Below are 9721 nucleotides of genomic sequence, written 5' to 3' on the forward strand. Positions count from 1 at the left end.
GCAAATGTCGCCACATTGCACTGAATGGAATTTGTGTGTTGCATATGTGCAACACTTAATTAACCTGCCCTCAACGCACGTTGCACGTTGCATGCTGCATTATGATGTTCACTTTCTGTGTTGTTTTGTTGTCGCTACCCTTCTTTACTCACTTTCTTTAAATGATCTATGACTTTATTTATATTATACACACTCGATGTTAACTTTCTCCATCTTTTTTCTAGTATTTCTTATGCTATGCTGCATATTATACTATAATTTGTATGTATTTCGGTATATTTCAGTATATTTCCGGTATATTATTTCAGTATATTTTAACAAGATGCAAGCTTAATTGCGCATATATGTTATTACACACATTTTCTGTTCAATTTCTGCAGTCGTTCAAATAATATTTTTTTGTTACGTGACATATCACACTACATTTTGTTTACATTTCAGTATTTTTTCGGTATATTATTTTAGTAGATTTAAGTAAGTTAAAAACTCAACCAAATACATAAAATACTCAAACATGTCAAAAGGTATATTTGGTATATCGATATACTAACACCATAGATCCAATACTTATATACCAATAATACTGAAATATACCAAAATGTATATTTAGTATATTAATATATTAATAATTGAAATATATACCATAGATCAAATAGTTGTATACCAAACAATATACCGAAATGTACATATATTTAACATATTGATATACTATCACATGAAATATATACCATATAAATATAGTAGATATAACAAAATATAACAGATTGTCAGTCATTTTTTTCCGTATATAATGATTTTCTATTTTCAAATATTCAAAATTTTCTTAATATATTTTGTCTCAATTTGTGTTTTCTTCAAAATAAAATAATGCAATGAATTTCACAGCATTTATTAAATATTATGTTATTAAATATGTATATATAACAAAATGAATAATACAAATTTCATTAGACATGCAATAAATGTAACGAGACATTCACTTATCAAACTGTCTTGAAAGTGTCTTTAGACAATTTATTCGTATTATATCTCAGTTTACTTGGTCTGCTACTATTATGGCAGATCGTTGTATTACTATAGCATTTACTTCCGCTTAAGCTGACTATATTTGAAATGTCATGTAATTAACATTCGGAAATTCACATCGTGTATCGCAGAGATACTCGGATACTCAAGAACTCTTTTTTCTCTTTGCTGTAATGAAAAGTGTGCTAAGGACAACCATAAAAGATGTGTTCTCTCTGTTTCTCTTTCTCTGTTAAGCAAATGAGCATGCGTCAAGTGCGAAGAGATAACTGCAGTCGCTGAACAAAAGAGCGCAAAGGGAGAAGAGCAAATTACTGTTAAGGTGCACAAAAGGAAAATTGATTGTTCTGTTACAGCAAAAGTGACGCTAATCAAATGCCACTGTGATTTATGACAGCGCAAAAGAGTGCAACAGAAAAGAGAAAGAGAGACGGAATAATAAACAACTCTTATACAGCGGGGTGCATTTTTTGGTCAAAGAAGTTTACCGAAAAGGACGAGCAAGGATAACACAATTTAAAAAATAATTCGAATAATTTTTTATTTTTATATGGTTAAGTTTTTGAAATAAACTATCAATTGAAATACGCAACTTTATAGCAAGCAAAAAACTGTTATACGTGTATAACAGCAGTCGAAAATAACAGTAATTGTAGATTTAAGAGCGCGTAAACTATCAAAATATATAAGAATTGAAATACGCAACTTTATAGCAAGCATAAAACTGTTATACATGTATAACAGCAGTCGAAAATAACAGTAATTGTAGATTTAAGAGCGCGTTTGAAGAGCAAACGGCGCTCTTAAGTTTCGCAATCTGTCAACTCTCGCTCTGTTATGTTAACGCTAACAGTTCACTGCACTGTTAAGTGGATTACATAACTGTTATACGCAGCGTTGAGCACTTACAGGATAATTGGAGAGCGCGTCCCCAGAGCCGGAGCCAGAATTGATAAAAGACCCCGCCAACGCTCAGCACACAAAATTGCCCCCGGAAATTTCCGTTTTGTCAGTTTATTGAAACAAAATGTTAAAAATCGATTTGCCACACACACGCACACACACACACACATGAAGCTAGAGAGACAGTTAGCCTCGACCTGATTAGCGCCAAATTGTATGCTACAAAAATTTTACGTACATGGAAATTCATAATCGGGGAAAATAGAAAAAAAAAAATAACGAGCTATGCAGGAAAACTAAAGCCAAAAACTTGTTGAATACGTCGAGAGCTCAACTCGAGTCGTTGTCGTCGGGAGGTTGAATGCTGGCTTTTTCAAGAACAATTTCCCGCCCCTCACCGCCCACCGCTGCCCGCAGACCTAACCAAAAATGTTCGTTTAGAAATTCAATATCTTTACGTGCAACACTGTGCGTGTGCATGTGTGTGTGTGTCTGTATGTGTGTGTGTGTGTGGCAACGTTGCTTCGGCTGCCTGAGCGCCTAAAAAGCAGACATAATTAGTTTACGCCGAGATTTTTGCGTCTCCTGCTCTCCACAAAAGTCCTTGCGACACTTGCCAAAAACAAAAATGTTGCCATACCAAATTAATGCATTAAAATCAACTAACAACTTTAACCAAATAGTTTCAGCGATCTGATTTTCTGTTTTATTATTTATTTCAGACTTTCCTCAGTTTATATAAAAAAAAAAAATCGAACTTAAGGTTAAAATTCTGCATTAAAAGAAATTGTTATTTTATATTTGGATTATTAAAGATTTTCTTAACACATTTTGTATTTAAGAATTGCTTCAATTTATAGAATAAAAAACTAACGTTTCAATTCTGCTTTAAATTAAATTTTTGTTTCTTTTATAGATTGTTTAAGATTTTCTTTAATTTTTTTTACGTTTTTTGTATTAATTTTGAATTTAACAAACTTTGTAAATTTAATTTTTTATTCAATTCAAGTTTCAATTTTTCTTTAGAAAAGATAAATTCTTCTATGCTGGATTTTATTATTTAATATTATATATTTATATTTATTTATTCATATTAACATTTCATTAATTTAGAAAAAAGAATTTAACGCAAAATTACTTATTTACTTATCACTTATTTAAATTTACTAATTTCATATTCAATTAAGTATTTTCTAGCATATGTTTTCAAATTTAATTTATCTATAAAAAAAAGTCGAGTTGTATTTTTTCTGTCATTTCATAATTTTTCATTTCCTATTCACTTTGTTGTTGTTTGATTTCCATTTATTGCCATTTATTTACATTTATTTGTTTTGTGCCCCACAAATTCTTCTTTTATTTATATTTACGCATTAGTTTCATTTAATAATTTGTTATGCACATATACTAAATAATATACTGAATTTAATGTTATTCTTTTTTTTAGTATTTTTGTTTCTCAACAAAAAAGTTTTCATTCTTTTGTTTATATGTCCGCCTTATTTTAATTTTATAATATACTAATGTTAATGTTGGTATTTTTTAAAGTATTTTTTTTTTAGTATTTTTGTTTCATATTTCGATTTAGTTTCTTGCTTAATCTCGCACACACATGTGAGATTTATTAGGCGCAATAATTGTGAAGAATGTGCTCGAGAGCTCGAACTTTTCGCATTTTGGCTTCTAACAGTTGCCTTCTTCTTCTTCCCATATATAGTATAAATCATTCATTTGCATGTTCTGCCCACCCACTAAAGTGCTTCCTCTTCTACCATCCCTCTCACTCTTTCTCAGTCTCTCTATCTTTATCTGGTGCTTTATCCTGTGCGTTATTGATGTACATTAAGAAAAGTGCTAAAATATTAAAGCTAATTGTATGCAAGATATGATTTTTATTCACAACGTGTGTGTGTGAGTGTGTGTGTGTGTGTGGATGGGTGTAAGCATGTGTGTGTGTGTATGTGTGTGGGTGGTTGGAAAAATCAAAATTTTACGCTCGGCTACACATTCCTAAAGGCTGCACAAAGTTACGCCAAACGCGAGCGGGGCGCATCGCAGAATGTTCAAAGAGGGGGACCCAAGTCTGTGTGTGATAGTGAGTGTGTGTGTGTGTGTGTGTATCTATGTGTATGCGCTTAAGTGCGTGTTTATGGCGCAATAAAACAGACCCTAACAGGCTTGCAACACACACACACACACAGAGACAGACAGAGTTGTTGCATGCCGCCAGCCAAATGAAGCAACTGAACGAGCCCCGAAAAGAGGCAGCAACAAGAGGCAACAGCAGCAGCAGCAGCAGCGTGTGCTTCGCTCAGGAGCCCCAAAGACCAAGAACCAGAAGCGAAGAGACCCAGAGCCAAAGCCATAACCGAGAGTCAGAGTCAGAGTTGGAGTCGCAGACGAGACATCGAGCCAAAAAAGAGCAGCAGCTAGTCTGTGTCTGTCTCTCTGTCCGTCTGTCTGTCCGTCCGTCTGTCTGTCTGGCAGCCAGCATCTTTGGCTATGTCTTTCCGCTTGTCTGCGGCGCATTTATGACTTCCCATAGTCTAGCATAAGCGAGAGTGCAAAAGAGACAGCCAATGACATCGACTGTGCATTGCCTGCATGCAGCATATAGGCGCATAGACATATGTCTTATCACACACACACCCACACACACCCACACACACACACACACTTGCACAACACTTTGGGTCTGCTGTCAAATGCCATACTAAACCGATAATCCAATCATAAGTTATAGTCAAATGAGTTTGCTCTTCAATAAATTTTCGCCTACATCTTATTTTCTTATTCCTTTTTTTTTTTTTGATTTTTTGATGCACTGACTGAAAGAGTCACATCACACTTGGGCAAGCAACTTGTGACAGTCCAGCAAATTATATAGAGACTTAAGTGAAGGTACAAATTAGAAATGTGATAAGAATAGACTGTTTAATTCTTTTCTCATAAGTGATGATTATTATCTTGTAAAAGTTATTCAAAATGTACTTTTTTTAAAAAGGGAGAATAAAATCTAGATTCGATGTTAAGAACAACAATCTTGAATTATGATTTTTAGGTTGAAAAAATCTTAAATTTTTTATTGAAGTAACGAATAAAAATCCTTATTGCAATGAGATGAGCCTTGAGGCTATGTACATTTATTATTTGAGAAATAATTTATTATTTATATTTATTTTTCTATTTCTTAATTTACTTGTTACAAAATAAATATGTAATTATATTCTTCTCTCTACATACCCGTCCATCAATAATCCATTAATATCTCATCACAATCTGAACCGTCATATGGTAGCTGTAATTAATAAGGACATTAGCTAGAGTATTTCAATAAAAATAAATAAAAAAAATGCAAAGAAAATAATAAAAAATTAAAATATAATTCGTTGGTTTACAAAATTGACCTTTATTTTTTATAATTTTGTATAATTATTTATTCCCTAATCTAAATAAATAACTATACAAAAATAAAGATTAGTTTTAATGATTTACTTTTACTCTTTAAATTATAGGTTAAGCTACAATTATTTTGGTATTTCTCAATTTATAAGATAAAAAAAAGATAAGTTATTATCTTCTTCTCTCTTCATTCCTCTCCATCAATAAAATGTCAATCTTTCATCACGAATTTTATAAAGTGTGTGATGAAATGAGGACATCAACGAAAGTATTTCTGTTTTTCAATTTACATGCTTAAGCAATAATAAATAAATGAAAGTAACCTATTAAGATAAATCTTTGTTTGTAGGTATTAAGCTACATATATATATTTTTCTATTTCTATATTTACATGCTTACAAAATAATATATAATTAAACAAATAAATAATTATATTCTTTCCTTTGCGTTTCCCTCTTTCAATAATCCATAACAATCTCAATCGTAAAAAAAGCATTATCAAGTCAATATGGTAGCTTCAATTGGATAAAGTGTTTGATTTAATGACGACATCAACGAGAGTATTTCAACTTCAACGTCGTCAGTTCTCTCGCTGTCACTTTGTTTTGAAGTATATTTCCGTCGTCTTCTCCGTTCTCTGTGTGATTCCAAAAAGCTGTTGGAATAACTTTATATATACTGCACGCAGTGTGAATGTGTGTTTTGTCAGTTGAGTTGAGTTGAGTTGCATTGCGTTTGTGTTGTGTTGAGTTGAGTTTTTCGATGCCCGAGTTGGGGAATTCGCCTTTGCCACTTGCCATGCGACACGTTTCATATAACACGAAACCAATTAGCCAGGCATCGTCAGCATCAGAGAGGCAGAGAGGCAGGGCGGCATTGGACTTGGCTACAAAGTGGCATTAGGCGAGTGTCGAGAAGTTGTCAGCTACTCAAATTTAACGCAGTGTGCAATGCAACAACTTACAGCAAAAGCAACAAACATATGTACATAGATACATACGTAAATGGCAGACATTCTCACTCGCATATCCATTGCGAAAAAGATATCAACCTGCAACCTGCAACCTGCCTCTGATAGCCACCTCCACCTCTATCTCCATCTCCTCTGCTGCACCTCCATTAGTCCTCTTGCATACGCTGCGTATACGTGTTTACGTGTGTGCGACACTTAACCATTTGCTTTATGGACCCGCCGCCGACGGCAATTGAAGCAAACGACGCCATCAAATAGCTCGACTGTGAAATGAACTGATCTGTTGCACGGTATCGTTGCATCACCTTCAACTTCTTCCTCCAACTATTTCCGAAATTTTCCAGCCAAATTTTGCCTCAAATGCTTCACAACGAAATTTTGCAATGTACTTCGAATTCGTTCAACTTTTGGGACTATTTGAACAATTTGTTTACTTTTGAGCAGTTTTTGAAGGTCATAAATAATTTGATATTAAAATAAAAATAACTATGTAACGTATTATATATGTTTGGTTCAGTATTAAAAAAATCTATGAATGCACGTGAAAATAAAGAAATGATAAATCGCATCATGCTCTTAATTTGAGAGCCCTTTTTATGTCGCTTTCTCTTTGTGCACTTTGAATATTCTTATTTCGATCACTCGCCTATTTTAATTCATTCCAACCATATCTGAGCTATAAAGAATATTAACTTAACTTTTTGTGTTTCATTTGCTATCAAAAGTTCTATAGCTAAATCATATATAAAAACTTAAACTTAAAGTTGATTAATTTTTAGTTCAGCAGTTTTCACGGTTCAATAACCTTTTTTGTAATACAATAAAAATGACTAACAAAAGAAAGTTTGCCTACTTCAGCTTTTTACAGTGAATATGAAGTGATCTATTGTAATTAGTTACGACCAAATCTTAGGTAAATTTTCCTTTATTCTTTAATTGAAGTTAAAATAGAGACTGTTAATGATTTCCACTTAAAGAAGTTGCTCAAGTAAAAGCTGCTTTATTTACTACTGTAATACAGATTACAAGACTTAAAACGGAACCTTTAAGAAGTGAATTAAATTTTGAGAGTTTTTGACATTACATTACCCCATAGGGTAGAAGGGTATTATAACTTTGTGCCTTCAGAAAATGTCAGTAAGAGGCAGAAAGGAGGCATCTTTAACCCTTTACTTGATCAGTGTGAACAGCCAAGACAATATAGCCATGTCTGTCTGTCTGTCCGTCCGTGTAAATACCTATTTCTTAGAGAATATAAGAGATAGCGAAATAATTCTTTTTCAAGTATGTTTCAAATTTTGTGCCAAAATGATTGGCGGGTATTTTACAGTCGAGCACACTTAACTGTAGCTTTCTTATTTGTTAATGTTGCATTGACAATACTAAAATTCAGTTAATAGAACATTTGGAGAAACTCAAGAATGTTGTTCATAGAAAATAAAACAGTTGGTAAAAAAATAAATATAAATGTAACTCGCTAAACATTTTTCTTAATATATAAATGAACTGAACTGCAAATTAGGTTAAGTTTTTAAGTACAAAGTTATAGAGGAAAACATGTGAGTTGGAGAAATGAATTTCCATAAAAGTTGATTACAATCAAATGTGGGGTATAAATGCAAAGTGCTGTTTCAGAGGCAACTGGCATTATATTAAATCTATATATTGACTAACACAACTAATTAGCTTAACGCAACTCATGGGGGTGGCTTCTTCTTATTCTTCTTCAATATAAATGTGTATGTATATTACGTATGTGTGTGTGTGTGTGAGCCAATTTAACAAAACTGGCCAACATTTTGCCAGGCGAATTTCATAAACGTAGCAAAATATGTGTAAGTGCTAGTGGAGTGCAAGAGGGTATCTCTCCTTCTCCCCCTCTCTTTCCCACTCTCTCCCTCTCTTTCTCTGTGTACTGTGTCTATAAGGATGCGTGGGGGATGCGTCTGCATGTGTGTGTGTGTGTGTGTGTGGATGGCTTTTATTGAAAAACGTAATAAGCCCAGGCCTGTAGTCAACGTACATATGTCGCGGGTTTCCTTTTGTATTGTCATTGGCGTCGATGTCCTTGTTGTTGCTACTGCTGCTGTTGTCCTTGCTTGTGCTTCTCCCCGTGTTGTTGTTGTTGTTGTTGTTTAAGCTCGGTGTCGTTTTATGTGTATGTTGCCCTTATGCGTCTGTGTAACAACTATTAGAAAAGAGCAGCGACAACAACAACGACAACAACGGCAACAGCCGCAACAGGAGCAACAGGATTGCTGTGTCCTTTGGCTGACTTTTGAAGTTTTGCCACCGCTTCTCTCTCTCTCTCTCTCTCTCTCTCTCTTCCTCGCTTAGCTCACCCCTCTAGCTGCGAGAGTGTGTGTGTGTGTGTGGGCAGAGAGCTTGTTCCATGTTGCTGTTGCTTTTCATTTTTTTTTTGGCCTCTCACGCTGTGTGGCAGCCAACAAACGTTTATGATGTCCTGCAATTGTCCCTTTTAACAACGCATGTGTGTGCGTACGTGTGTGTGCGTACGTGTGTGTGTGTGTGTGCACTCTTCTTTTGTTACAACGATTTTTGCGCAATTTCTTTTGTGCTTTGTGCGGTGCTGCGGCTCTGCTGTCATAACTGTCGCTCTTTCTGTTGTTCCGCACGATGTGGACAAGGACGAACAGGAGCAGCAACAGCAACAACAGCAACAGCCACATTCACATGCTGCTGCTGAGCACATGCAATTAGTGCCAAATGTTTCCATATTTTTGCACACACACACACTCGCTTGGTGTGTGTGTGTGTGTCCAGTCCACAGTTGACCACAGCATTCGAAGCAGCGTGCAGCATTTCACTGACAAAACATCGCAATCTCCTACAGGCGGCGACCCCTCTCTCCTCTCCCTTTTTCACTACTCCCTCACTACCCACCAACAGCCACCCACTGTCACACTTGCACCCCCTACTGCACCCCCTACTGCACCCCTCCTCCCCCTCCTTCGTTTCGTCCAGCACCCGCAACCGCAGCAATCGTCCATGGCTCGACAGGGGCCAGCAAAAAATGAGCAACATTTTCCGTTTCATTGTTGCCAGCAGACAGGCAGCAACAAAAACACCAACAGCAACAACAACAACAACAACAACAACAGCTGCAATGCAACGCACTGCAAATACCCTAATAACTAAACATAATTCGTGTTTAACTTATTTTGAAGTCGGAAAAAATAAAAAGAATTAAATCTTTGAAACTAAACATATTGAATACCGAAGTTAAAATTTCCTTCTTGTAGTTGGCTTTTAAGAATAACCATAACAATAAATTATGATTAGAATTGTAGAAGTAATGCAAATATACTAATATTTCTTGTGATATAATCAAATAGAAGCAATTTCTTCGACTCATTTCAAATCTATCTTGAAAAACAAATCATTCAAGCACATTTC

The sequence above is a fragment of the Drosophila sulfurigaster genome, chromosome X (assembly GCF_023558435.1).
Source record: "Drosophila sulfurigaster albostrigata strain 15112-1811.04 chromosome X, ASM2355843v2, whole genome shotgun sequence".
Classification (NCBI taxonomy): domain Eukaryota; kingdom Metazoa; phylum Arthropoda; class Insecta; order Diptera; family Drosophilidae; genus Drosophila; species Drosophila sulfurigaster.